The sequence below is a fragment of the Bubalus bubalis genome, chromosome 5, assembly GCF_019923935.1.
Source record: "Bubalus bubalis isolate 160015118507 breed Murrah chromosome 5, NDDB_SH_1, whole genome shotgun sequence".
Lineage (NCBI taxonomy): Eukaryota > Metazoa > Chordata > Mammalia > Artiodactyla > Bovidae > Bubalus > Bubalus bubalis.
The window spans coordinates 126,711,011-126,717,010 of NC_059161.1; positions in this window are offsets into that span (position 1 = coordinate 126,711,011).

The window sequence follows — 6,000 nt, forward strand, 5'->3', positions numbered from 1 at the left end:
GATATTTCTCTCCCAGCTCTGACCCACGTGGGAGTGGGAAACTATGTACCACACCAACAGATTGTTGAGACCAACAGCTGCTGCAAAGGAATGAGGCTGGCTCAGCAGCACCATCTTCAGGCTGGCTTCTAGGCCCTGCCCTTCCACAGGCCCGCCTAGGGCTGAACTTATGCCAGGAGCTGATGCTGAAGCGGACCGCTCAGAGCAGCTGTCCAGTGACCTGGGGTGTGGAGAACTTCTTTAGGATCTGGGATGGAGCTTTTACTTGAGGAAGGCAGAACAGAGAAGATTGAAGGGAGAATGGCTTGAGGACAGGGCAAACCCTCCCAAGTCTTGTTTAGATGTCCCCTGGGATCTTCTGTTGTTCACAGAGGATGTGGTCATCTGCACAAGGAAGCTGGGGAGAGGTTAAGTGGGTACAACCAAGGAAGGAATGGACCACAGCTGACACTCCGTTTTCTCACTAGATGTGGCGCAGGACGTCTGGAGGCCACAAATGCTCCTTTTCCTGGAGATGTGACCCAAAGTGAGCTGTTACACCATCTTCCTGGTAACGTGTGCGCCCACCCTGGGATCCTGCACGTCCCCTCCTTCCTGCTTCTCCAGCTTGCTGCACTGGCTGCAGGGAAGTGCCTGCTGGGTGTGTCAGGATTCCCGTGTAGTGAAGTGCTCCAGGAAGCCTTAATTACGCCAGACCTGGTGCAGCTCGGGGCCTGCCGACGTCAGCCTACTGCAGGGTCATGGTGATCTATTGCAATTTACAACAGCTGAAAAGTCTTAGGACTTTCACTTTCCCGTCTGAGGGATATTGAGTTTTTAGGTTCAGGTCAAAGAGCCAGTGGTAGCACTGAGACCAGGGGTCTTTCTACAGCCTTGGCTGTCACTGAAGGTGTGCCATCTGCCTCCTGATAAGGCCACAGTCCGAGGCTAACCTGCAGTTAAACCAGAGCTCTCCCTCCTCCCATTTCAGCCAGAATTCCCAGTCCATTTTCCCCAGTTTTCCAGCCCAGCTTCTCTGTCATTGATCATATTTGACCAGAGCCTCTCACTCTCACATCCTTGCACAATGCTGACTTGTTTCCATGGCAGCAGGTCATACCAGTGCTGGCAATTCCTCTCCTTTCTCTGCCAGGCTTGCTGGTTCCCAGGCAGTGGCCTTGGAGGGTTAGGACATTTTAGGGAATTCTGTATCTGGGCTTGAAGACCAAGAATACGAAAGCTGTCTTCCCAGTGGGTGGGGAGGCAAGTTGGTAACATCTGCCCAGTGGGATTCCCTGGTCTGGGCAGTGATGTCACCCCCTACCCCACTGGCACCCCTCAGTAAGCCTTGGAGGTAAAGTTGGGGAGGCAAGAGTGGCAGGGAGGGGCATACAGAGTAAACCCTGGCTAAAGCAAGGCCCCACATGCTGGCCTGACTCAGGCCAGACATAATTGTGGAGGTTGGGCAACAGTTTGGGTGAAGAAGGCTGCCCTGGAGGCTGGCATGGGGAAAAAGAGCTGATTATATGCACCCTACATTATTGATCTTCACACAGCCTGAAATAGCGTGAAGCTGGGCATGTCTTCACGCCACCTGTCTCCGCAGGCCGCACTCTGCTGTGCAGCTCATCTCTTGGTTTGGAGAACTGGTTCCGAGACCGCTGACTTTCTCCATGGCTTCCACTCTCACTGGTGGCTCAGCTTAATGCCTTGTCTAGTTCTGGGCACAGTCTGATTGTCTCCATGTCCCAAATGTTCCTGTGCTATACTGAACTCTGCCTCTTGAGAATGTCCGCTCTCCTGCCGACCCCAAGCTTTTATTTCCTAAACAGAAATGGGAAGTTGGGGAAACTGGGAGGCTGAGTGCCATGGGGATAGAGTAAGTGGTTTGGGGGCAACAAATAGAATTATTTGAGGGTCAGTGGGATGACTGATCTGGTCGGCAGAGATCCCCCCAAACCCCAGTACTACTAGGGGCCCTGTACGGCAGGTGTGGCTGGCTGGAGCAAGGCCTACAGGCTCTCGCTGCAGCCAGATATGCTCCAGGTGGTCCCTGCTGCCCCACCCACCTGCTGCAACCTCCCCCTCACCTCAGCCCTGCTATGTCCTCTCTTCCCTCCGCTCCCTCCACCCCGGGCCACTCATGCCTGAGCTGCTTAGGAGGGCTGAGCTTGGCCTGCATGTTGGAGGACTGGTGCTCTCAGGCAGATACTTGATTCCTCTCCTCTTACAAAGGAAAAAGGACTCCGAAAAGAAAGGAAGTTAGAGCAAGCGGACAGAACTACCTGAAAGCCAAGTGCAAAGGAATCAGGTTGAAGCGATCCTGAAGGTTGTAGTCCAGAGAAGAACTCAGGGTACCAGTCAGCTCTAAGGGCCTGCTGGTCTTGGGGATGGGTTGTGGGGCCAGGTGAGGCTGGTCTAATGGAGAACTCTGTTTCAAGTTGGACTGTTTGACAGCCTGGGGGTCTGTGAAGGATTCATTTGACAGGAAGACAGGGATAAAGCTAAACCTATTCCTTTTTCTTATAATTCTTCTCTTCAAGCCTTGAGCTTCAAACTTTTCTCTCCTGTCGACTTTCCCACCTCTTTTATTACACCCAGGTGTAAATCTCAGGGTGATAACCCATACTTTTCACATTTAATCAGTTATCAAATTCTGTGGGTCCTCCACAAAACAGTTGCCTTTTATTCCCACTTCCTCTACCCAACCCAAGCTCCTGCTCCCACTCCTAGACTACTGTAATAGCCTCCCAACTGTGATGCCCTTTGGTCTGTCCAGAGTGTCCTGACTAGATTAATCTTTCAGGAGAATTACATCACTTCATGTGTTACTCCCATGTTTATTGCCTTCCATGGTGCTGCTGTTGCTTGCCAAGTACAGTACACACTCTCTGTTCTTTTGTTCAAGGCTTTTCCCAGTTTGGCACACAGCCTACCTACCTTTCTGACTTATCTCCCAGAACGTCCTAGTATGCACCTTTGACTCAAATCAAACTAGATTACTCACTGTTTCTTGAAAACAACTTTTCCTCCCCTTAACCTTTTTTCCTGCTGTTCTTTCTATCTAGAAAGGTCCTCTGTCACGTTCATTTATTCATTTTAAAATATTTATTAAGGGACTTCCCTGGTGGTCCAGTGGCTAAGACTGAGCTCCCAATGCAGAGGGCTTGGGTTTGATCCCTAGTCAGGGAACTAGATCCCACATGCCACAACCAAGACCCAGTGCGGCCAAATAAATAAGAGTTTATATATATACATATATATATAGTGAACACCTTTTTATTTTGAACATTTTCAGATTTAGTTGAAAGCAGTAGTACAGTGAACACATATCTAAATTCACCAGTTGTTAATCTTCTGCCACATTACTTTTTTTTCCCCTAGATTCACTAAAAATAAGTTTCAGGCATTAAGAGACTTCACCCCTAAATATTTTGGCCCATATCTCCTAAAAGTAGGATATTTTCTCACATAACTGCAATATCCTTTTTAAAAATTGTGGTAAAATATACATAACATGAAATTTACTATTTTAACCATTTTAAGTATATAATTGTGGCATTAAGTTTCTTCCCAATGCTGTCAACCATCATCATTATCCACTTCTTGAACTTTTCCATCATCCTGAAAGGAAACTGTACCCAGTAAATATTCCATTCTCCCCTGGCAACCTCTATCCTACTTTATGTCTCTATGAATTTGTCTGTTCTCAGTAAGTGGAACCATGCAATATTTGTCCTTTTGTGTCTGGCTTATTTCACTTAGCATAATGTCTTCAAGGTTCACCCATGAAGCATTATCAGAATTTAATTCCTAAGCAATATTCTATTGTCTGTATAGATCACACTCTGTTTAGTTACTCATCTGTTGAGGGACAGCTGGCTTGTTCCACTTTTTGGCTGTTGTGAGTAAAGCTGCTATGAACACAGGTGTACAAGTATCTCTTTGAGTCCCTGCTTTCAGTTCGTTCAGATATATATCTAGAAGTGGAATTCCTGGGTCATATGGTAAGTCTATGTTCAACTTTATGAGGATCTGTGGAACTGTTTACTATAGCGACCAAGAAATTTCACAATGCAGTATTATTATCTAGGCTAATTAGGCCATAATAGCATTTCTCCAAATATCCCGAAAATCTAGTTCTCCTGCCTTCTTGTTTTTCATGACGTTGATATTTTTGAAGGATCTAAGCTAGTTTTCTGGTAAAATATCTCTTGATTTAAATTTTCTTTGAATGTTTCTTCACAATTAAATTCAAGTTAAACCTTTTTGCAAGAATACCACATGAGGGACATGTTCTCTCTGTTGCATTGTTTTGGTCATTTAATGTTGCTTTATCTCATTAATGTTGATGCTGAACCAAGACACGTTAGATACAGAGGTACTATGAGAGGAAGAAGACAGATAGGAGACAAGGAATCACACTTTTAAATTGCTGACAAAGGGAGAGTTTCAGTCTAGAGTTCTATATCCAATGAAAATACCCTTTAAAATGAAAGAGAAATAAAAAAATTTTCAGAAAAATGAGAGATAAGAAAATTTATTGTCTGCAGACTTGCTCTATGAGAAATACTATGAAATTATTCAGGCTGAAAGGAAACATTTGGAAACGTGGATCTATAGGAAGGAATGAAGAGCCACAGAATTGATAATTCTGGGTAATTATAAAATAATTTTTTTTTCTTCTCTTAATTGCCATAAAAGACAAATAATTGCTTACAGCAAAAGCAATATAAGTGTAAGATGCAGTTTATGATATATGTAAGAATAAAATATATGATAATAATACAAAGGATGGGAGAATAAATGAAATTAAAGCTTCTTTTGTGAAATGTGTTCAATTACACTGTGATAAATTAGCAATGCATATTATAATTTCTTGGTAGTGTCTTCTTTTTTTTGTCTCTTAAATTTTTAAAAATTTTTTGGAGGTGGAATCTTGATAGAGTTATTACGTTAAAATGAGGTCATTAGGGTAGACCCTAATCCAATATGACGGGTTTCCTTATAGGAAGAGGAAATCTGGACACAGACATGTACGGAGAGAAGACAAGGTGGAGACACAGGGGGACAATGGTTGTCTACAAGCCAAAGACTGGGGCCTGGAACAGATCCTTTCCCACCTACCTCGGAAGGAACCAACCCTGCCAACACCATGATCTCAGACTTCTTGCTTCAGAGCTGTGAGTAAATAAATTTCTATTGTTTGAGGCCCCCAGTCCATGGCACTTTGTTATGACAGCCCTTGCAAACTAACACAGACTTAAACCCAACTGTATTAATAATTCCACTAAATATAAATGCTCCAGTGGAAAAAACAGAGCTGCTCAGATTAAAAAATGAAGACCCGACTATAGTTGACCCTTGAACAGTGCAAATGTAAGGGGCGCCAACCACCCAGCGGTGGAAAAGTTGAGTGTTAACTTTACAGTTGGCCCTCCCTATCTGCAGTTCTGCATTCACGATTCAACCAACCGCTGACAGTTTAGTACTGTAGTGCGTATTTATTGAAAAGAAATCTATGTATAAGTGGGCCCTGCAGTTCAAATATGTGTTGTTCAAGGGTTAACTATTTATATATAAGATATAATTTTAATATACAGAGACAGACCATAAAAGATGAAAAAAAGATATACTATGTACATAAAAAGCTGGTATGGCTACATTAGTATCAGATAAAGTAAATGTTGAGACAAGGAGAAGTAGCAGAGAAAAAAGCATTTCATAATCAAAAAAGGGTCAGTTGAACAGGAGGATATAATCCTAAATGTGTGTGCATGCATGGTCGCTTCAGTCCTGTCCGACTATCTGCGATCCCATGAATTCTAGCCCGCCAGGCTCCTCTGTCCATGGAGATTCTCCAGGGAAGAATACTGGAGTGGGTTACCTTGCCCTGCACCAGGGGATCTTCTAGACCCAGGGATCAAACCTGCATCTCATGTCTCCCGCATTGGCAGGCAGATTCTTTACCGCTAGCGCAACCTGAATCCTAAATGTATACACCTAATAGCAGAACTACAG